This window comes from Diorhabda sublineata, chromosome 11, assembly GCF_026230105.1.
Source record: "Diorhabda sublineata isolate icDioSubl1.1 chromosome 11, icDioSubl1.1, whole genome shotgun sequence".
In the NCBI taxonomy this organism is placed as follows: Eukaryota; Metazoa; Arthropoda; class Insecta; order Coleoptera; family Chrysomelidae; genus Diorhabda; species Diorhabda sublineata.
Window position 1 is genome coordinate 10,246,054 of NC_079484.1, and position 24,344 is coordinate 10,270,397.

The 24,344-nt window shown below is 32.6% G+C and overlaps 1 protein-coding gene across 6 annotated transcripts in view; it reads right to left on the reverse strand.

The window, feature by feature from the left end:
• The window catches only part of LOC130450265 (brain tumor protein), a 421,334-nt gene that overhangs the window by 336,358 nt on the left and 60,632 nt on the right, over positions 1–24,344 (reverse strand). For 4 of the 6 annotated variants that reach the window (XM_056788580.1, XM_056788573.1, XM_056788569.1 and 1 more), the window contains exon 2: positions 14,704–14,784. The exons of the other annotated variants lie outside the window; for them this stretch is intronic. The gene's annotated coding sequence lies outside the window, so the exon portion shown is untranslated. The remainder of the gene's footprint in view (positions 1–14,703; positions 14,785–24,344) is intronic. 6 annotated transcript variants of the gene reach the window in all.

A 24,344-nucleotide genomic window follows, 5' to 3' on the forward strand; every position in this document is an offset into this window, starting at 1 on the left:
TTGCTTTTAGTATGCATATTTAGTTTAGAGTTGAATTTAATAATACTTCCACAATTAGTATTAACACGTCAAAATATTTTTAATATATTTTTACGATGTTCCAGGCTTAAAAATTATAATACAAGTATAAATGATAATGTGGTAAGTAATAGTTTCTTGTATTTCTATCAAGATACAAAGTAGGGTGCTTTTTTCAAGTGTTTTTTTTCGCTCCCATTCTGAAAATTCGTTGCAAGTACCCAAAAAAATTCCCTGAAAGTTTGGGCCCTCAATGTTACCTCGAGGGGTGTTGAGAGGTAACATAAAAAAACACAGAGATTCTGATTTTTTATTTTTATAGCTCAGTGGAATATCATAAGCATCGCTTCGATCATCATGGACTCGAACAGCGAAGTAGTACAAGCCTTTAAACTTGATTTTTCCATGAAATTCACGTTTTTGCATTTACCTCATGAATGACAAAAGCTACAATAAAATGTGGACAAAAATATTTTTACAAAAAAAAAGTTTTCTACAAAAATCACACTCAATAAATTACTTTTTCAAATAATGGATCGGTAAAAAAATAAATAGTCAGAAATATGTGGTATTTATTGAACAAAAAAGATTTATAGATCAATCAACAGGTTAGTATTTTTTTAATTAATAAGATGAAGCTGAAATTGAAGTATGTAAGAAAGAGTACGTGTGTACTCGGGGGACAATCAATAGTTCATAAATAAAGACGGCACTCAAACCAAATTAAGAAATAAAAAATAATGTTTACTCCCCGTATACAATTCAGTAAACATCTAACAAACCGTCAGTCCACGTAGACGATGAGTCCACTGTTTACCAATGAAAACATCGAATCGTAAATATAAATGCATTTCTATTGACCGAAGCTGTCGGAAGGCGTATGTACACAACGTCTTCGAAATATTCCTACTAGAAAGTCTACGATAATCATTGGCGTGGCTTGGAGAGATTAATTTAATTCAAATATTTCTTTAAATAAATAGAAATATGGCGATCTTCAGACCATGGGCGAATTAAGACAATGAAATTGCCCAGTTTAATGAAAATAAAGACAGGTACGAATTTAATGTTAGAGACAAACAAAACTAGTTATTTGAAATAAATTTGAATGTTTAAAAAGGAAAATATTCAGTAACCTTCTTTACAACCCTTCATAATTTAATCCAATGATGACTCTAGATCAGACGATTCTGACTACCATTATTATTTATAAAGATACTTTGCAATATTTGTTTTATTTGCAAATAATTTATTTTCCTTTATGGTTTTTACTTTGAAATTTCTTTTTTCAGAAAAAATAACGAATGGGGTACTAAAAGGGCTCAGGGCACGTCTGGTACCCTGTTTAAACAAAACTCCCTTACAGGTAGATACATTTTACTCGTCTATTTGAGTTTTATGACTTAATATTTATTTGTAGTAAGTTATCGAGGTATAATAATCAAGTTTAGAGACTGGTTAGAGTTATGGGCTGGCCGCAATGGTTACTCTCGAAGAGCATTCAATTCTGAAAAAATCCCTTCCAGGTCGAAGCGTTGCTATGAAATGCCACTTAACTATACTATAGACATTTAAAAATAAAAAATCAGTGTATCTGTGGTCTTTTAAGGGAAAATCTTTTCACCCGTCGTTCGAGGACTCAATATTAATATTAAGGGCCCAAACTCTTAGGGAATGTCGATTGGGTACGTGAAACAAAATTTACCGATAGGACAGAAAAAAAAAATAGTAGAAAAACAACATCCTCATACATACACTTGTCTTGTCATTAAATAATATTTAGAAGCACTTTTTCTATTTTGACAGAGATAGCTCCAAAATAGAGTCTAGCTTAGAAAAGCAAGAGTTCAAGGTATAGCGATCTTTTTTTCGCTTATAGAGGTTTCTACTTTATATGGGTTCATAAAAATACAGCAAGTACGTAGTAATAGTCATTCAATGTATATTGTGTAGGTATGATTCATTAGAATGTGACATAGATGCTTGTCAAAAAAACTTACACTAATATTTACTTAAAGAATTCTGTCAATTTCTTCTGCATTTCTGGTTTCACATTTGGTATATGTTACTTGAGTTTATAAATTCCATCAAATATTGTCTTCTCAACTACTGTTGGAAATTCAAAAAACTTGTAAACCATCTCTAGTGCATTTGAAGCATTTCGCTTCTTTAGAATATTGTTCACTCCTTTATTCAATTATCTCCACTTTCATTTCCCTAAGTATACGTGTTCACACAATTCTGAACTATATCGTCGTCAGTCTTCTCCGGCGGTTGCCACGTTGTCGTCAATCTGTACAAAGTCTTCAAAGCTTGGCGATAACACATCATGAGTAGTTTCGTGGCCCATTCACAATTGACTTAAAGAAAATATTTATTTTCGTTTTAGCATTGTTAATATGTGCTGAACGTTTCCTCGCAATTGATTTCTATTAACTGTTGTAGGTTCCAAAAATAAGTCGATATATTTGACCATTCGATAAACTATGATATGAAAACCTTCTGACAAAGTTCCTCGAAATTTGAGAAAACACCAACAACATTAGTTTCACGAAATTTATCAGTAAGTCTCCGCACATGGGTCGACTCATTTGCAATTCGAGTTGTCAACGGTCGCGCGCAATGTTGCCTGTGTTTTATAGTGGGAGTCCTCACACGGGCCAACTGCCAGTCGTGAACTCAAATCTAGTTGGCAACTTGAATCTCATGAGTTATATTAATTAAAATGAGTGATCAATCTCAATCAATCAATAATTCTTTTGCTGAAGAGGTGGAGAAGCATGAAGTACAACTACCACCTTCCTGGTTATTCAACAAAAAGATTACTGATAGTAATCTATCATTCCTTCCTCAGACTCACTACTGCTAGAATGCATTTTCAAAAACTAGCACCACATAAAGTAAAATTATAAAAATATAATTTCACTCGTCCGAGCTCTATTGCCAACTGAAACCGACTATCAGCCGAGAATTGCGGACTTCAGTTGTAAACAGGTTGCACAACTCCGATTGCACGATTCCGATTGCGCATTGCGCAGTCAAGTTGAAAACTCAAATTGCAAATGAGTCGATCCGTGTGCGGAGGGCCTAATAGATAGCAGACGTTTAATACGCTAGACTGTCGGTTATAGAGGTACAGGCAAGACGAAGTCTCAGTTATGAAGGTTCACAAATGAAAAACCTCTTACAGAGGTTCATGTTTCTCACATATGGGGTTAAAATGATGGAATTATACAATTACTATCACTTATTGAGTTTTCTCGCTTATCCAGTTCTCACTCACTTAGGTTCGACTGTATATCCTTGGCAAGTTTCTTTCTGTGCTGAAAATTTTGTTTGTTGTTCGGGAAATAAAAAACGTAATTTGGTGCTAATCCAAGGTAGGTGACTCTTCAACTCAGTCTATTAGAAGAAAGACTCACCTTCGAAGTATTTCGAATTGCTTCAGTGACTTCTAACAAACAGATGCAAACTCAACTATTGCTGACAAAAAACAAGCGACCATTTGCATTGATAAGATTTTCGAAATGATTCATGCATATCCAGGATTCGTAGCCTTTAAAAATGTTATATTCAGCCTTTGATGCAACTTTAACAAGTGATTCCAGCATCTCAATATACCATTCGACGGGGACGGCAACAAATTTAAACGTCATATTTGATTCATCGTACGTAATTCAACCGTCAAAAATCACTAACACTTTTCCTACTCCAACTTTATTAAAGTACGATAGATGTCGACTGCGTATACGTGCATTGAGTTGCCACGTGTGTAGAATTGAAATACAAGTTTAACTGTTGTCGTTTAGTTACAACAGCAGAAGCAAGTCAGAGCTGCTATCAGACTTAACACGAAGCCTGCGTTTCAAAACAAATGCCTTGATCAACTTTCAAAGAATGTTTCGTTATTGGCTGCACAAGGCTTATCACAATCAACAGATTGCGCTTTGAGACACGGGAACATCCTTTCTCTTTCGTTTCTTGTGAATCTTATCTCTTTTGACTCTTTTTGGATGAAGCTTTGAGAGGTCGTCTGTTTGCATCAGATGCGATGATGGGAAATGACAAACCTAATACTTTTACGATAACATACGGAAGCTTGAGGCTCGCTAGACGAATTGCATCTCTAAAGTTGAAGACTATATCATATCATTAATTTTTTACCTGCTTGTAATACAAAAAGTAAATAATTCTTTGTAACGAAACAAGTAAATACTATTGATTAACTGAATTACCCTCTATATAGTTTATGTAAAACTAATTATAATTATTATTGTCACCTTTCCACAGTTGATTTTTTTTCTTTGTCTGTGAGAACTTATAATTGAATAGGAACATTATTGATGGTAACCTGCTTTTTCAGTATGTGAAATATTTTTGATTGTATATTTTTCCAGACTTTCTTTTAATATCTGTTATATTTTGCAATAAATATTTGGAATAATGCTTCGTTACATTCCAATTACATAAATAGAATGAGAAATTATTTTATTTATTTAGCTCAGAAAATAGTTGGGTGTCTCGGTTGAATAAAGCCTTATGTTAATCATTTGAGAAAAGACAATCGATTTATTTGGAACAATTTCCATGAAATAATATTTATAGCGAAAAATGTTTAGAGCTAGACTAGAGGCAGTAACAATATTTTTAATGAAAAATAATATAGCCGCTCGATATCAGTTTCATCATTTGCCACCAGTGAAATTCCTTCCTTATTCCTTTATTAATATTCAATTAGTAGATTTTCTCGGTAATTGTGCTCCAGGTTTCTCGTTAATAATAAGATTTTATAATAGTCTTATAACGAACCATTAAGGAATTTTTATTCTGAAAATGACATGAAAATATAATACTTTCAGCCTCAAGACTATTTCACTCAATTTCGTTATACAAAAAACAGGATCCACAATTCACGGCTTATAACTGGAAAATTAAAACATATAAAATAAGTATAATGCGTACTTTATTTAATGGGAAAAATCCTTAAAATCAAGTTTACAGGGTGATGTTAGTAAGATCTATAACTACATATTTTCGAATAAGCTAAAAAATAATTGAACTTTGCCTTATTTCTTCATCCACATTTGTCAACAGTTTCATTGGCCCTTTGTCCTCTGGACGAATGATCGCGATATTTTGGAAAACATAAAAAAGTTTGGCTATTAAAATCTCCATATTCAACTTTAGATTGCTTTCTTTAGAGATATTTAAAATACCAGTTTCATCAGAATGATGCGGCTAATATTGAAAATACAAAAAATAGAATAAGAATAATCCAAATAGAAGGTGGAAGACATTTAAATCCATTTGTTACGTTACGTTACGTCGATAGCTCTAAAAATCTTCATTCCAACCCATCAAAAACCGTCCTTGGTACGGTAACGATTCTGCGCAATAGATATTACGTGTTCCAACCGGAAACAGCTACCGTCAAACGAACGATTTTGTTTTGTATGCCAACCGGTTTAGGTATCGTTTGTGAACCGTATCCGGGATGGGTTCTCCGATTCGGTTGATACCAAGTAGTTTCAAGAACTGTGCATAAACGGAGATTGCGCAGAAAATATTTAAACACTTCCAATAACCGTTTGAAATTAACAGGTTGGAACAAACCTAAAAGATATTTGTTTTTTTAATATAAAACACTCATTTGGTATTTTAAAACTGTTGCAATTTTATTCAAACATATTATATGTTAAACTCAGGTATTCTCATCAATGTTTATGTATTCTCTTTATGTTCTGGCTGAACCTTAGTATCAACATTATGCTGTGTAGTGTAGCAGCCGGTTTGCTTCGAAATTCACATGTAGGACATTGGAAGACTTTATCTCACCCCAATAATTATAGATTATAAGTTACAAATGGCTCTAATATATTTATATATATATATATATATAAATAAATATATATAAAATATATATATATATATATATATATATATATATATATATATATATATATATATATAATCTAATTTGTGAATAAAGGAATAAAGAGCTAATATATTTTCATATTTCTTGTTCCAAGTTTGGATGATTTTTAACGTGAGATTTCCAAAGGGTATTATTGCTATGTATTTTGGTTTGTTTTAAAAAGTATTATAAATTTAACTGGTATATGTTGACATACATTATTGGTGAAGTTAACATGGATTTTTTCTGTACAATTAACTGTTTACAGTTGTTTATAGTTATCCACTTGCTTCTTTATTATGCTAATATAACTGTATTTTCAGCAAAACTAGAGAATGCTCATTGGTTTCAGTTCTTAATATACCTCTCCTGTTTTTATCCTAAAATATTTTTTAGAGATTATGATGATGATATAAAATTTCAATACTGTTTTGGTTTAATTTCTATGGTTTAACTCCAAGTGCCATCTAATATCAAATGCTTGTGCTACATTAGAAATATTCTAAAGCACACCATTTTTCCCCAGATATTTTTCTAAAAGCCATATTTTCCTAAAATATCTGTTGTGGACTTGACTTATTGTAAAATGTTCATTTCTGAGTCCAAATGGATGGTTAAGGGTCAATTTCTCAGCTTCTTTGATGTGTTCCACTGTTTTTAGTAAGAATTTTGTGAAAAATTTTGATACTACATGTAATACTGATATCGGTATGTATGACGTAATTTCATGAGGTTTTTCTGGCCTAGGAACATATCTCAAACTATAATTAATATAATAATAATAATAATAATAATAATAATAATAATAATAAAATAATTTCTCATTCTATTTATGAAATTGGCATTGATTAGGTACGTAAATTTGACCATAGCTTTTAGGTGAACAGAGCTCTTTTTATGTTTATACTTTCCTTCATTCCCATAGAAACTTCTTTAGGTGATACAATTGGCTTAAATGCGAATTGCTGCATTTTGCGTGTTGTTAATAGCCAAAATTTTTGAGTAAATTTCCAACGATAATAATTCCTTAGGTAATTGTCCATTGATTCTTCTTTTATTTGTTGGCTTTATAGTGTTAGGTAGCACGTTATTTAATTTTCAAGAAAAACCTCATTTCCCAATAAATACAGAATGGAAAAAGAAAAATGACGAGCCTTTATATTCACAATCCTTTCAGTAACTCCACACAAGGACATAGAACTAATAGAGATAAGAAAAAAGTTTGACAAGCAATGTATAAACGAATAAAGTATAAAAACGAAATAAGGTAAGAAAATGTAATGTAATGTAAAGACAATGTAATTGTGAGTGATAGTGTAGTGGCAGTATGTTTAGTATAAATATCACCAACGGTTCCAAAAATTCCAGCTTAGAGATAACTATAAAGACAATAACAGAAGCTTTTCAGACATAATTAAAGCAAAGGAAAAAAGAGAAAGAAAGGAAATAATAAGAATAAGAGATGAAAGTAACAAAAGAAAATAAAGACAATTAGAGAAAATTAAGAACAATTCGAGGATAAAGGAGAATTATACGACGATAAAAGGACGGGAGAGAAAATCACTGAAGGAGAAGTGGATGAAGCGGTAGGGAAAATCAAAATAGGAAAAGCGTGTGTAGGAGACAACATAGAAGCGGAAATGATAAAATATTTAGGAAAAGTAGGAGAGGGATGGATAAGGATTCGATTTATCACGGAACACAAATAAAATACCAAAAGACTGTGGAGAAAATCAATTGAAACCACTACATAAGACAGGAGATGACTTAATGTGCAAAAACTACAAAGCAATATGCTTATCGTCAGTACACATATATGAGAATCATCGAGACACAGACACATTGATGAGGAAATGGAGGAAGACCAAAGTACATATATTAAGATATGCCACACTCAAAAGCACCCTTCCTAGAAACCACCACAACCCGAGCCCTGCAGAGAAAAAGCTTTCCAATATCAAGGTGATTCAAGAACTAAAGCAAATCCCCCTCTCTCTCTCTCTCTTATCGTAAGATGTGGTATTTACATAAGAGGTGTTATTCGGCAGGACATCCTCGAATAATATTTGAAATTATAATTTAAAGAAATATTATACGTAATCATGTGAATAGACACATTCTATGATATATTAAATATAAGTGATTTGACAAACCTACATTGTTCCAAAATTATATCACAAATTATCAATTTGTACATTTAAAAAATATTCTTTAATACCTTTTGTCTGTTTTGAGTGTATTTATCTATTTGGATATTAAAAATGAGGGATATTGACCTTCAGAGCAGTACACTATGATCTATTCATGGTAATTTACCTAGTTGAATAACTTGTTGGTGCAGCGTCTGTCTACGACGATTTACAACTGGTATTCATAATAGTCTAGACGAAGAGAAATCAATAGAAGTTTTCAGGGTTGGTGCACTCTAAACGACTAGGAATTTTCCGACTCTAGATAATTTTTCAATGTATTAGGGATTGAGGTAATAAAATACCAAAGTGTTCTCTTTTCAATATATATTCCTTGTTGCCGAATATTTATAAGCCACTGAAATTATAGTCATAAATATAATATAAAAATATGAACATTGCATGCGTTTAAAAATCAACAATTACTTACATCAATTAACTGAAACTTGTGGTAAACATTTTATGATAACACAAATATATATTAAATAAATTGATACGTTGGTTATAACTTCACAAAACAATCAAAACTTATACAGAGGTCGGTAAATGTTATGCAACGCTCTCTAAAAATCGGCACAAGTCCGGCAACATAAGTGTCGAAAGAGATTAATACCAAGCATTTTCATTGTTCGTGCCTCAGATGTTGTGCCTTTGTCATTATAACACGTACTCGTCGAGTAGATACGGTTTCAGAATTATAACCGATAAACATTCACACTTCGTAACGAACGAACGACAGATTACGTTCAATATTGTGGAAGATGTACCAGAAATTTTTAAAAATGGGCTCTGTTGCCGACGCGCCGCTTTTTAGACGACCGGTATCGGTAACGTCTCAAGGAAAATATGGAAACAGTTGCCATGGCGTGATTAAGCAGCCGAACCAATCGGCAGTGCGTCTATTGGGAGAACTTCAAATATCCAATATTTCAAATTGGAATTTTGCGAATGGTACTTCGGATGCAGTTTCAGCTTTCCATTTTGTGGTCTAATAAAGAAACCCTCAAACTGAACGGGTCAATCGGCATAACTAAGTGTACTGGAACGTGCAGAATGTGGGTCCGTACTTTTTTGAGGATCATGTGACGGGCCAAAGTTATCTGGAAATGTATTGGTATGGGTAAATAGACAACGATCCATCACTCGTGAACATCAGTCATTTTATAACGGACCGCGTTTTTGAGTAAGAGTAACACGTACCCTTCCCGACCTCGAACTGCAATCGAAAAAGAATTTGAAATTCTTCGCGGACAGATTGACATACCTCGCTGGACCTGCCTCTCCGTTGAGAAACGTTGTCGTAAATGCATTGATCAAGATGGGCACATTTCTAAATCCCTTTTGTAATTTCTTTTAATAAATTCTTTTCGATATTGTATTATCCCGATAATTTTTTTTCAAATAAAACAATTGTATGATTCTTTCAAACATAGTTTTTCATCCTCAATTGGTTGGTACTTTCTCTTCTGGTATTGCCTATCTAGTTCTAATGTTGACGATTAGCATGGTTGTTATAAATTTATTGACTGCTGCCTAGAATAATTCTGTGATAGTTGTTGTTTTCTATGACATTATATTTTGCGTTTAAGCCATTAGCTGCCACAATACTCTAATTTCCTTTATTATTATTATTATTGTTCTCTCAGATTTCGTTGATGAGACCTCGGAATAAAACAATGTCCAAATTTTAGACGAAAATCAAACTTTGGACATTGTCTTATTTATGCAATATGCATATCTCAGTTGAAAACAATATCATTTGTCTGATGCATGTGCATCCGGACAAAAGTTGGCAAGATTTTCGAAGATAATAATATTCAGGTCAAAAATATGTGGCAATTCATTTTTGTTCGTCCACCATACAATGCTTTTTAAATTTGTGAAAGATTCAATAGGATCTAAAACCGTTAAATACTTTGCTTTAGATATTATGCTTTCAATTACATAAGTACACATTTCGATACGTTGTTTTTCTAACAATAGAATTTTCGTTCAATAAATTGAAAGAGAATACTTTACACAAATCAATGAACCATACTTCGTATAGATCTAACATATTTATCAAGGAAATCAAAAATTGCTTAGTATTAAATTCAACTTATGTTTCTATTTTTTGAAAAAACATACATTCCAACGAGAGCATGATAAATCAATAAAATAGGGTGTTTTGAGTTCATAGACTTGGTTTTAATAAAAAGTCAGGATAGCTTACCAACATTAGGTCTTGCTATAGCCTGGAAGTGCAGATTTTCATCATCTGTTTGTTAATTAATCCGTCGATATGTGAAGTATTTGGAATTTTTTTTTCATTTTCTAAGAAATGTGTTGAACGAAAACCATGACAAGTGTTAAACCTTTTTGGTTGATGAGTAACAATTTTATACAGGACTTTCACGCAACTCTGTATAATGAAAACACCAATTCTAGACTTATAGACGCAAGAGAGGTGAACTTATCTTTTAAATGTTGGGATGTTACAGCTCTCAGAACTAGTATATCTGTTCCTTGCCGCTAGCAGTTACAAAGCCACAAATTCAAGAAAATTCAGAACAGTAGAATTCAACAATTTGATTTTAGGACGTAGTAGAGAAATTGGAAAATTAATTTTCAATCGTACTCATCTCAAAAAACCTTGTTTACATCTGTTTTCACAAAGACATAAAGGTGGTATTATTGCATAACATAACTCCTTCGGTAATTTATTCTTTAGAACTGAAGACGTTGAAGCAGACGGACTTTTCTTCTATGTATCCTTCTGCAACGTTAAAAGAACGCATTCCTTCGTGTCTTATTCAGATTGATAAATTTAGCGTCGTTTCATCCAACATGGTTTCTGAAAAACGCCTTAGTTCATATCTGGTATATTCTTCGGCATTTTTCAGTTTCAGGTATTTTGCAACAAGTTTTAGGACATAGCTAATTGTATGGCATCCAACATGCATATTTACGATAAAGTGCACACTGCTCGAATGTATATCCCTTATTGGTAATGGTAAAACTTCTTGACATATTATTTTTCCACAACACAACAAAAAAGCACCCATGATCATCCACATCATCTAAACTCGAACTTATTAAATCATCTCTACGACCTGCTTCAAAGATCCCAAACACTAAAATCACTTTTGCCAGTAGATATTGTTAGATACCTATCTAAAGTTTGGTTATTTGTTCTATTCTGCGCGATTTTTGTATTTACCACAGCATGACGCTTCAAAAAGCAATCGTTTTTGGATGTTTTGTGACACCAGCAATTTCTTTTGTAGCTAAACACGTCTTTAGCATTGAGAGTCGACTACTTTACGTGGAAAATTTCATATTCTTGTATTTTTTGACAAAATAAACTAAAAGAATATAATCACTCACAGTTTTAAGTTTTTTTATAGTAACCAATCAATAAATATATCGTTGCTATGTAAATGTTAATCGTGTTTGTTAATATTACGATATATTATGATTCCTTTGAAAATAAAATATTCTAAATTTAATTCTTATTACACTTCCAAAAATGGATTTTTCCTTACTTGCATTTCAAGCCTCATTTCCAGACGCCTAATGAAATATTTATACTATTTCAGTTTGGTATATTATACACTAGATGTTACCATTTAACCTTAATAATTAACGAAAGAGAAAGACAAAAAATACCGATTGGCATGATACAATCTTACTTTTTATCGACTTTTTTGTTTTTCTCCAGTTTATTCTCAGATTTTAAAAATATAAAGTTACATAGATTGAAGCAAAGTACAATATATTTTTATTTTTACTATGAAATTGATGTGTGGTTTACCGTATAATTAAGGTGCACCAATTTCCATTTTCAAATATACTTTTAAAAAATAGTAGAAGAATAGACGTATTACCTCCAAAGATATTTTAAAGCATTGTCAAACAGAAAAATATCAGAGGAAAATAGATTTATACGGTGCTGTTTGTGTAGGAGAAGCCAGATCTTAACTGCAAACAAGTTCATAGGAAGAATTTCTTGTTAAAATACCAACGTTTCCAATACAAACCCTCAAGGGCGTATTCCGAGTTCTACTCCGTTGTTATATTTTATCTTAATAGTATCTATTGCATTTATTTGTAAATATAAAGATTATCTAAATAGAATTTTACAATAATATTACTATAGTCATGTTAAATAAACTATGGGAAGTGAGAAAGAAACTATCAAATGAATTTGGGTGTGAATTATCAGCACAATAATACAGTATACACAGAAGGCAAATTTGTATATTTTAAGGTTGCCAGCTGTTAATTAGATTTTCTACATAGTTTTCGAAATTTTGTAGGCGCTCGTCAAAGCGTGGTATAAATTTTTGTATGCCTTCTTCATAGAAGGTTGCCGCCTGTGTTTTCAACTATATGTTAACATATTCTTTCAGCTCGTCATCATTGTTGAAGTGTTGATCACCAAAAGAATATTTTATAAGCAAAGAAAGATGAAAGTAATTTGGATGGAGGTCCGTGCTGTACGAAGAATGAACAAACACGTCTCAGCCAAAATCCTGTACGAATTTTTTTGTCACATTCGCAGTTTGAGGTAGTATAGTGAGTTATTGTGCAAAAATAGAAGATTTTTTGACATTAATCCTCGGAGCTTCTTCTATATCGCACGGCATCATTTCTCAATGGTTTCGCAGTAAAGATGTACATTGATTGTTTGTCCTCTTAGCAAGAAATTAATTAGCAGAATGCCTTTTTTGTCATTAAAAAACTGTGAAAGTTTTCGAGGTTACAGGATTTGTTCAGGTTTAACTTTCGTTGAGGTCTGAGTATGCCTCTACTGTATTGATTGCCTTTGTTTTTTGTGTCTTTCACTAAGAATTTTAGATATACAACTTGCGCAAAGCTTTCGAGATTTTATAATTACAAAAATGAGTGATCTTGAAATATGCGAAAATTCCATAGCAAGAGCACTATTTGTTAACTCAAGCTCGTCAATTACATGAATCAGTTCATAGGTAACACAACAAAGGCGTCCACATAGTTCCTTATCATGCAGTTAATTACGTCCCTCGATCAAATTGTCTCACATATTTAATCATTCAGTCACTTATAGCATAAGCAGCGATATTCTCAATTAAATTTGATCATAAAGAACACGTCGGCAGCAGCGATCTGAAAATGGCGTACATCTTCTGCTTGAGTCAGAGTAAATGCCGCGAATGCTCGGAACTGCGATCTGATACTGAAACGCTACTGCCGTTGCTAGAAATAGAACAGGATTTACATTGTGGATGTACCTTCTGTTAATGATAAGAAAGACCTAAGCAATTCATTCAAAATTCGATATTATAATGTCCAATATAAGGGCGTGGAGACAAAAAACCCTACATCTGTAGACAGTTTGGTATTAAGTAGGCGTTGACTGAGAATATTATTATTAGTTTCTCCTAATTTGGCAGTCGTCAAATGTCCCAAATATGAACATTACGTCTCTGTTAGAAGTTTAGTTTCAAGTATGAAAAATCTAGAAGAATACGACGTGAAATAATTGCCAAGTTTTATGAACAAAAAAATCAAGATCTGAAGAAATTGTTTACGCTTAATCAATTTGTAAGAATGGGAAAAGCTAGACAAACAATTTACGATGCCTGCAGAAAAAGAGAAAAGCTTTGGTTAAAGCAGCTCACGGCGAACTGGGCGTCAATCTGCGAAAATTGGGCAGAAAATTCATTCTATAAGAAATATATAGCAATATTCTGCAGGAACAGAATGTGATCCAAAAATCAAAAATATTGGAAAGTCTTGGTATGATTGGCGAGATCTTCTCGTGGTTGTTTTTGAGCAGACATTTGTCCTTCTGAATATTCTTCAGCCTCCAAAATATATGGAAAAGGATGTGTTAGATATAGGAGTAGATTAATGCAATTTATAAAGAAAAATCATCTTGGAGGAAATTTTGCATTTCGCTGAGATATTGCAACTGCTCAATATGCAAAGGACGTTTTGGGACTGGGTACTGATTCATAGTGTAAAGTTGAAATAATGGAATAAAAAAGTACGGATTTTTTGTCCCCATCTCCCTATCTCAGAATAAGTATATTAGAACAATTTAAAATAATTTTGTGGTTAAAGTGGGACTTTTAAATATTGACAATGACACGTTTTATTTCTGGTAAATTATTTCTGCACAATATAATTTATGATTCATCTGGACGATTCTTTGATTCTATTTTATAGGTACAATTAATCGCATTAAATAAATATTCTCTGGTAACGGGCCACTTTTTAATTTTTTTTGAATGCATAATAGAACATGTCATCGATGATATTTTCTATTTTTACTTCCACAAAACATCTTTATTCTAGATGTGAAATGGAATCTATTATATAAAACAAACAGATAGAATTGTATAAATATTTGCAAAGTATTAACGAGGATAGCACCTCTAGAGAAAGGGTGTAATTAACCTTATATAATCTCACTTTAGTGTTATTTTGTTTAGCATGATAATGTTAGTAGATGGCATTGTTGAGCTGTGGACATTGAAACTTAATTATATACTCTTAAAATTCTTTAATGATTTCGGTGGAGAAATATTTTTATTTAAATTGGAGTAAGATACAAACCATGGAATATTAAGACTGGTATTCCTAGACGAAAACCATTTGGAGTGATGATAGTATACCCAGGCACAGTTTAAAAGATACCTGCAAATAAATTAAAAACTTGTTAATAATTGTCCTTTTAAATATAATATTGTACACTCATACTACGATTTCGTTTAGAAATAAAATTCACGGGATAAAAACCCACAATTAAATTTTGACGTGTATATATATTCCCCCATAGAATTCATTCTGTTCTTATTACTTATTGATTGAATATTCTCGAATATTCTTCGAGTAATAATTATTTCTAAACAACTTACAGCATATTCGATAGCTGTATAATCTTATATGTTTTTTTATACTGTTTTCGGTTTTAAATAAAAAGCAAAATTATATTAAAATGTAAAGTGTCATATGTGACAATTTTACTGAAAAATAGCTCCTTTGATTATTCCCTTATTTAAAAAAATAAAAATTAACAGAATTCACTAAGGTAACATTGTAAACAAAGGCAGACAATGGGAAAATTTAAGAGTACTGTAAAATACAAGGATACCGTACAGTGCCATTTTCCGAACTCAAATTAGTACTGTAAAGTCGACTTTACAGTACAGTATGAAAAGAATGTTATTACAGTACGGATTGCACAATTAACTATAATTCCATATTGTACTATTTATCGCATGCGGGATGTTATAGAACATACACTAAAACGGAACGAAAATAAACGACAACTTATAAAAGTTGACGATGCAACCAAAAATGTTGATCGACGAAAAGTATATGGCGTCAATTTAGTGCCAACATTTGACATGGACGTACACCATTAAGACTATATTTTTGAATTTTCTATAGGGAATCAAAATTGGGGATAGCAAAGCGTTGAAATCCGGCCCGGGGCCATCAAACAGAAGTCGAGTACAGCTTTCGTATTATCAGAAATTACATTGTCATCAATTGGCAGTAATGGCAGTGCACGTCGCACATAAAACAACATGTACGAGCGCGGACGGGGATATGAGCGAAAACAGAAAATGAAGCTCGAGTAGGTGCGTCTATCGTCGAACGTACTACCCATTTGAAGCAACTATTTCTGAACACCAGCAAATTGGAATTTTATAAGTCCTCATCTAGGACACAATACGCAAATATAGTTGCCCACGCCCAGAAAATAATGGCTATGTTTGGTACAAGCTATTTGTGCGGACAAACGTTTTCAATACTGAAACTAAGAAAAAATTTTCTTCGTAATAGGCTTTCGGATGACCTCCTTTTTCCATTGTTAACAATTCAGCTTCATACTTGGAACCGGCTTATGATGAAGTCATGCAGAAACAAAAACAGTTCCACATGTCAAATGTTCCCACAAAGACCAGGGCTACTTAACCTTTAACTTCGCAGCTAACTTGAGTTCAATTGATTGCAATTGAAAATGTTATTTTTTAATATTTCACGATAAATTAGCGTTTCAGAAAAATTAAAGTAATACTTTTATTTTAGTAAATAATGTAATGCTACAACTTGGCCCGCTATATATTTCGTTAACAAAAACTGTCACGCGAAGAAAAAAGTTTCCCCATCCCTGATTTAGAGGATAGGTTCTCATATTAATATCTTGTATATTAGGGTTGACCTCAAAATATAAAAATATCAAATATCAAGACTTGTATCACTGTCCAAAATATTTCTTCTCTTTCATTTGGAGAAGAATCACCAACTGAAATCACTTTATCCCGCATATCATTATTTTTTCTTTCAGAAGAGCTATTTCCATCTTCAAATTCTAGAAGTATTTGAGCTCTTAAATTATAGTCTAATATTTTTTTCACGCTTTTTCATTCTCTCAAAACTTTTTTTTCGATGTACTTATTTTTGTTTTAAACTTTCCGAATGCCCAGCTCTATTTACTTTGTTCTTTTCCAATTTTTTTCATTCCTTGAACACACCTTTAGTTTTATGGACAACATGCTTTTTTAACTAATTACATAATTTGCCGTATAATGAACTGAGTTCTTTATATTTAGGTTTTAATTGTTTTTGTTATGGTCAAAAATTATTTTTAGATGATAGCTTAGTGTCATTAAGTGACGTTGACATTTGACCTACAAGCCAAATATCTGTAGCTGTTCTGGTATCAATAGAATTTATACTACTAGATGCTATTATTAAATGTCTTGATAGTATATCGATATAAAACTAATGACTACTTTCAAATATTAAAGTTAATTCCTAAAAAATATTTTCGAAATTATGTCGATAAAACACTTTTCAATGCACATATAAGCACTGAATGACATGAAACTGGCTCAAGCCACGCAGACTCTTGCATGGATCAATGCATGAAACAACACTTTTAGTCATAGAGTAAATAGGTTAGGGATATTTATGGAACACATCGGACTAATGGACAAATGATGATTCTGCATAAATGTGGCTGAATTTCGTTGAATCTCCTTCTTTGATGAACGCGTGGTTGTAACTTGTGATTTTAAATAACCCCATAAAAAGAAATCTAATGGGGTTAAATAACACGATCTAAGAGGACAACTTTGTTCAACGAAACAAGAGAGTACACGACCTGAAAATGTCTAATGCAGTAATTGAACTGTGCCTCCAGTCCAAAAGGGACACCAAACAGTGACACGTTGTGGATGCATTTCTTTCTCAACAATCACATGTAAGTTCTCATAACCCCAAAAAGCTGCAATTATGACGATTAATAAACCTATTAAGGTGAAAATGTGCTTTGTCGCTTGTTGCTCCAAAAATCAGCACACATTTGTTGACGTTCAACAATCTCTTCGCTATGCATGGTTATTAGGCTTCAGTTGATGTGTTAATTGAATTCTGTAATCATGGAGATCTTTGGTAAGTATACGTTTTAGAGAGCTTCCTGAAATTTGCAGTTCTTGTCCACGACGCGACGTCGAATTGAGGTTCCTAAACTGTCACCGACATTTTCACGCACTGCTTCGAGATTGACAGTTGTACAACTTGTTTTTCGACGACCAGTTTGTTTTACATCTTGAACGGATCCTGTCTCCTGGAAGTTTTCTATTAATCTTTTCGGAGTTGACGAAGTTAACATACTATTTACTGCATAAATGGCAGCAAATTTAAATTCTGCGTTAATTATGGAATACCATTCATAATAATTAGTTTCCGCTTATCTTGGAACCTGGATAGTCTATTTGCTAAATGTTACAGGAGAAATACCAAAAGTATGACAATCCTCATTGGTTTACATTTTATAAGGAATGAGTTGATTTGTAAAAACATGCTACCTTCTACCTCCCATCCCACGATATTTGATATAAATTCATTCCCCTTTAGTGTAAATGTCTCTTTTATCTCCTTTGACATATAATATCGCTTGTTTGATATTTACCTGTGAAATTAGCTGTCCAATATATTTGCTTGAAACCTATATTTATGCATAAATTCAAAATCCTCTTTATAACGCCCTTTAGATTTAACTAGGATTTATGTTTCCGCATAAATCATACATTACATACATGTATTAATTTCTGTAATAAAACATGTATGCATATGAAATAATGATAGAAGATATAGGGTGATTTATACGACTGCGAGCGCTCTTATTAGTTCCACTAAAGATAAGATAAGTATCTATTCATCGGTGATTATATTCAAAGCAGCTCGAAGCAAATTACATCTTTATAGTAAAACTAGAGCACAACTGCACGTACTTATGTGTTTTGACAAATTACGTAAAGTAATTCCTGTACAAAAAGATATAATTCTTTTTACCAGCTTCATAACGTTCATTACGTAAAAATAAATTCCCAACACTCATTATATTATTTAAAAAAGTGATATACTACAGCTAAACGAAAATGTAGTATATTGATATTTTTGGCCTTGGTAATACTGACTGTCACTGACATTTCCTGTGTAAACTGTATATTGTTGAACATAACCTCAACCACAACATTTCGTCAGTTGAGTGCAATTAGTGTTGTTTACAGTTAATTGAAAAGTTAATGGAAAAGGAAATGGAATTGACCCGTGCAATGAGGGCTATCACGTTTGAATTTGTCACTAAAGACGTTGGTGTAGAATGAAGTTTTCAATATATTAATCGAATTTTTACTTACTGTGATAAACTAAGTTTTATCTTTAATGTTTTCTATTCATTTTTTTAGATATATACCATATTATAAATACAATATACAAATTTATTGTTTTCTATACATATTTATAAATCTCAACTAAATGTTTTTATGATTATTACTACAAGATAGTGGGATGTTATTAACTAAACCACTGTATTTCCAACCAAATCTCAATTATTTAGGCGCGAAATCAGACTAGTGACCGGACTTCTAACCGGACATTGCCATCTATGACGTCACCTTCATACCATAGATATCACGAATGATCCGGAGTACCGCTGGTGCATGGAGGAGGACGAAACTGCAGACCACGTTATCTGTGAGTACCCTGCATTCCCACGAACTCGGTTTAAACATCTGGGGAAACCCCACAACCTGCCTAACAACGAAGGTTTCAAGCCAAAGCGCTTGATTGACTTCTCAAAGACATCGAACTTTAGTAACGTCAAGTAGGGCACGACGGGCCTATCTGCCATATCTGCCTATGTGCTCAATGGCTTCACGGTCGCCCACTCCTACGAACTGTGAACTATCTTTATTTGTATCAATATCATTATATCGTTATATCTCAAAAACTGATAACTGAAAACTTGTATCATAACTATCGCTTGTACATATTTATATATTTGATTGTAATAAATTGTTAAATATGTAAATTACCGTGTCACAATGCAATAGAAAATATATATGAATGAAGCACCATCTCGAGCCATTGAGTTTCGCTAGTTTTCCAAATTCAATCGTTATAGTAAGTACTTCGCTACAGGACGAAATTCGTGAAGGTCGTTCAAAATCAACTGTTGTGTCAAAAAACATCGATACTGCAAGATGTTTTCTGTTGGATGGCGCATTATTTAACAATCGCTCAAAAAAGCTTGTTTTGATTGGTGCAAAGAAATGCTGAACAAATTCAATCGCGTTGCTTCAAAAGAACAATCGAACGTATAGGTGTTTCAAGACGAGCCAGATCCGACAAAAGTTGTTCGCGCACGGAGCAGTTCGAAGCAAATTGTAGCCCGAATTATTTTCGGTATAACTGGACATGTCGTCACCGTTTCATTACCATCATCTTTACATTAGAGCAACGTAGAATGGTATAGCAGCGTTTGCTTACCAGAAGAATTCAAAAAAATCAGGAACCCCAATTACAGAAGACGAATCATTCTCCAGCTCATTGCTGGATCATCCGCCATACAGTTCTTATTTGGCACCCAACAATTTCTTCTTATTTCTGCAGATCAAAAATAAATTGCGAGGTCAACGTTTTTCTACACCTGAAGAAGCGGATGACGCGTTTAAATCATATGTTGTGGAGGTACCTCAATCGGAATGGAAAATATGCTTCGAAAATTCGTTTAGACTAATGCAAAAGTGTATTATCGTATCGCGGGGTCAATTGTGATCTAGTGATCACTTACCACACAAATGGCTGAATGTAGCGATATAATATATACAGAATGCTAAGAAAGTTAGGATACACAGTGAGTTAGGAGAGAAAATATGATTAAACATTTGATACATTTAATTTTGCAATTGATTTGAGCAGATTTTCGACAATTGGTTCTTTACTAAACATATTTTTCTCAGGAGTCATTGGAGAAATTCTAAAAATGTTAAAGAAGAGGCGAAACATTCTTCATCATGACGAAGCGAGCAGTCACAACGCTAATCTTATAACTGAATATTTTTATCACTCAAAAGGTAGACTTCATTGCGTTTTCAATGATTTTCAAAACAAAAAAAGTCTTTTTTCCCTTTAAACCTCATATTATGAGTTATATTTGTCAGAATGGAATAAAAAGGGTTCGAAAATTGAGGCAAACGAAGATAAGTATAGTAAGTTGGAAGAAAAATATTTCGGAAAGGAAAACTAGTTTTTATCATAAAGATTTGGTTTTACATGCTATACCAAAAAAATATATATAAATAGCACTACTTATGAAACATGTTTTAGAAAGGTATCGTTAAATGAAAACCAAATTTGTTTACACCTACCGCTATCCACATTTCCTGGCCTCAGAGTAAGGAGCAAAGTCATACTTTCCCATTCTAAACGAAAAAAACTTTTTCACCCTAGGGAGATAAAGTGAAAATGGCTCTAATTATATTGAAATTAATAGAAGATATATATCGCTATGCCCTAAAACCGATCAGACACGTTCATTTATGTGCTATAGAACAGGAAAATGTATTAACCAAATGTAAAAAATACTGTCGCTAAAATTCCTGAGAGAATTGTCATAAATTATACCAGGCACAGTTTCAGAAGAACCTCAGCAAGCTTACTTGCAAATCATGGAGGAGACATTCTTGCTTTAAAGCAACACGAAAGTTGGAAGTCCACGATTATCATTGAAGGATATGAGCAGTGATCTCTTGTAACTAAGCAAACAATTTCGAAACAAATTATGGTCACCGTAGATAATGAAAATGATTGTAATGAGGCCAAGTACGTGTACCTCCAGGGGAATAACAACTATATAATAATGTTGTTAATGAAAATATCACGAAAACCACGTTGGCTACAGCTCTCACTTCTAGTGGTATGCAAATAACAACTTCTCAATGTTCAAAATTGCATGTTCAACATTAGTATCGATAATTACTCCAATACAAATTGATAATATGCTAGATGCAAGTATGAAAATAGCGTGCCAGTAAGTTATACTGTACCTACTTCTTAGTCTTAGTTCTTCAATAATTTTTATTTGTTGGTTTTACAAATTAATTATTTGAGAATGATTTGTTATTTGAGGGAAGCGGAAAAATCATGTGTATAATATGGGAAGACAGTGCTACTTTCCCTCCCTTGTTATACAAATAAAACTATTTTTGTGATTTGGTCATATATGTTTTGTTCTCTGGAAGACCCATAAAATGAAAGTCAATCAATAAATCACGATTTAAAGGCAAGCTTTTAGTACTAAATCTACTACAAATATTATTATTTCATAACATTTATTATATCTCAGTATTTAACCTACAAATTCATTACTGGTAATGACATTTGCACAATCAGTGAATCGTCTATTACAACTAAGCATTCTGTTACCTAATTTCGTAATTTTTGCAGAAAAACTTGGGTGTATCGGTTCAATAAGAACGAGGTTAACGAATACAGTGTGCTTACAAAGTAATGAAAATTGCAAATAATTCGATTACTATCACAAAAATGATTAACTGGAATAAATACTTATTTATTTTATTTAATTAGATGTTCAAATTAATTTCCTTCTTTTATTTGACAGTATTTATTATAAAAAACTGCTGTGAAATTACGTGATTGGATTGTGATTTGAAAATCTGTTACAGAAAACATAAACTGAAGACGATAAATCGGGAGATCTAATTGAACACTTCATTGTGTCTATTCTTCCAATCTATTAAAAATATTGATTAATCTGGTACAAAATCCTGGCTTCATTCCTAAAGACTAACTTACCTGTAAAATGTGGGCCTTACTTAATCTACCTTTTGCTCTATGAGTTCACATAATTACATAATTTTTGGTGAATTCTCGTAGTATTAGTAATTTATAAGATGCAACTCTCTTTATAATGTTATAGACGGATCCTATACCAACATTTTGTTTTTTGAATATGAATTTTCCATCTTTAGTTACCGTCTTTAGTCGGCCAGATGTAGAGCGACTTTTAATTGAATACATTTCATTAAATAATTAAACAATTATTCAACCTGCAGAATTGATAATTGAATTTGAAAGTACTCAACTACCATGTGCACCTTCACTAATGACAATTAGAGAAACCTACTATTTCTTTGAAATGAATATTTTTTTGGTGATTTTCGTTTTGATTTGATTTTATTTGTTTTTTTTTATGGATTGAGAGTAAAAATTCGCTATTTTTATTAGATTCTGAGCTCGTGTGGTGCCACTTTGAACAGAGTTTTCGCATACACAAATATTCATTTATTAAATTTTCTTTTTATATCTCAATCAGATTCAATTTAAGGTTATCCGAAATTATTGTGTATTGTATTATATTAGGTAATACAGTCGAACTGCAATGGACCGTAGCAAAAGTTCGAATTATCGAGGTGTTCGAATTATTGGAGTTGTGCACATTTACATACATATATGTATGCATTTCGATGCATCTTTCCATTTTATAAATAAATAAATAAATAAATATGTTATGGGTATATAACATGTTTATTTATTTATTTATTTACGGCTATCTTCGACTTCTTCTTCACGCCCTTTTCAACTTCTCTTATGACAGCAACTTTTTCTGCTAAAGTCAGAGTTTTGTACATTCTTTTAGCAGAATCACACATCATGAAATAAACCTAAACGGCAACACGAAGCAAAACTTTTAGAAACTGGCTCCGAAACGCACTCAATGGAAAACCAATTGCGAATGTCGGCTCTGACAGTTTTAACTTTGCTTTATAAGAGGGTGGTGGTAGCCATCAGCGGCGCGAGAGCATCTCTTCTCACCATCTAAATACGCACCTTCTTAAAAGTCGTCAGGTATCAATAAAACTCTGGCGCCCTTCTTTCAGAAAAAATCAGTCACCACGTTTGCTCTTTACTCTACTTTGTCTCTCTCCAATTCGCTCCCTCTCTCTTTCTCTACAGTTTGAAGGTGCAATTAAATCCGTCCCGTGAACTTGTCGTTTTTAATTGCACCTTCAAACTGTACCATCAATAATAAAATCGTCGCACCGGTTTTTGGGGAAAATCCAGCAGCCCTTATTCTCTTTTCAGTCGTTTCATACATTCGTCCTCTAATTGCAGTTCGAACTAGAAAACTATTTAGGAATGCTTTCTTAGCTCTGCCAGTAATAAAATTGTCGCGCCGATTTTTGGGAAAAACCAGCCGCCGTCTGCAGTTCACCCATATTTCACACTTAAAAAATATCGTCGTCTTACCTAGAATCTGAAGATTTGAATTTTTCAATTTTTTTCAACACTAACAGTTCGAATGTTTTAATACATATGAACATACATAATTTATACAAGAAAAATTCGAATTTTTCAATTATTCGAACATCAAAAATTCGAACTTTTCAATTATTTAAACGCCAAAAATTCGAATTTTTCGGTAATTTTAACACAGAAAATACGAATTTTTTTGATAATTCGAACTTCAAAAGTTCGAATTATCGAGGTTTTTTTATATGTGTTAGTATAGGAATGTCAAGGGACCGACGCAAAAGTTCGAATTAACGAGGAATTCGAATTATCGGAGTTCGACATAAAAATATAAAATAACAATCTGACTAAATATAGTAATTATAATATATGTAATATCTTAAAAGTGGGTATAGTTAAGTAAATTTTTTCAAATTCTTGCTGAGTTGGGACAAATGACAAGAGCGGGGAGAATTAGAATTTCGAGTATTTTAAAACAGAATTCGCAATACGTTCTACTACTCAAACCAAAAATATAACGAGTAACTCTTTTTTAAAGGCAAACCATATCGAAGTTGCAGTTCGAATAATAAAGAGTAGTAAGTTGTTAAAGCAATAAGAGAATCGAGCTGTTCAGACACAGA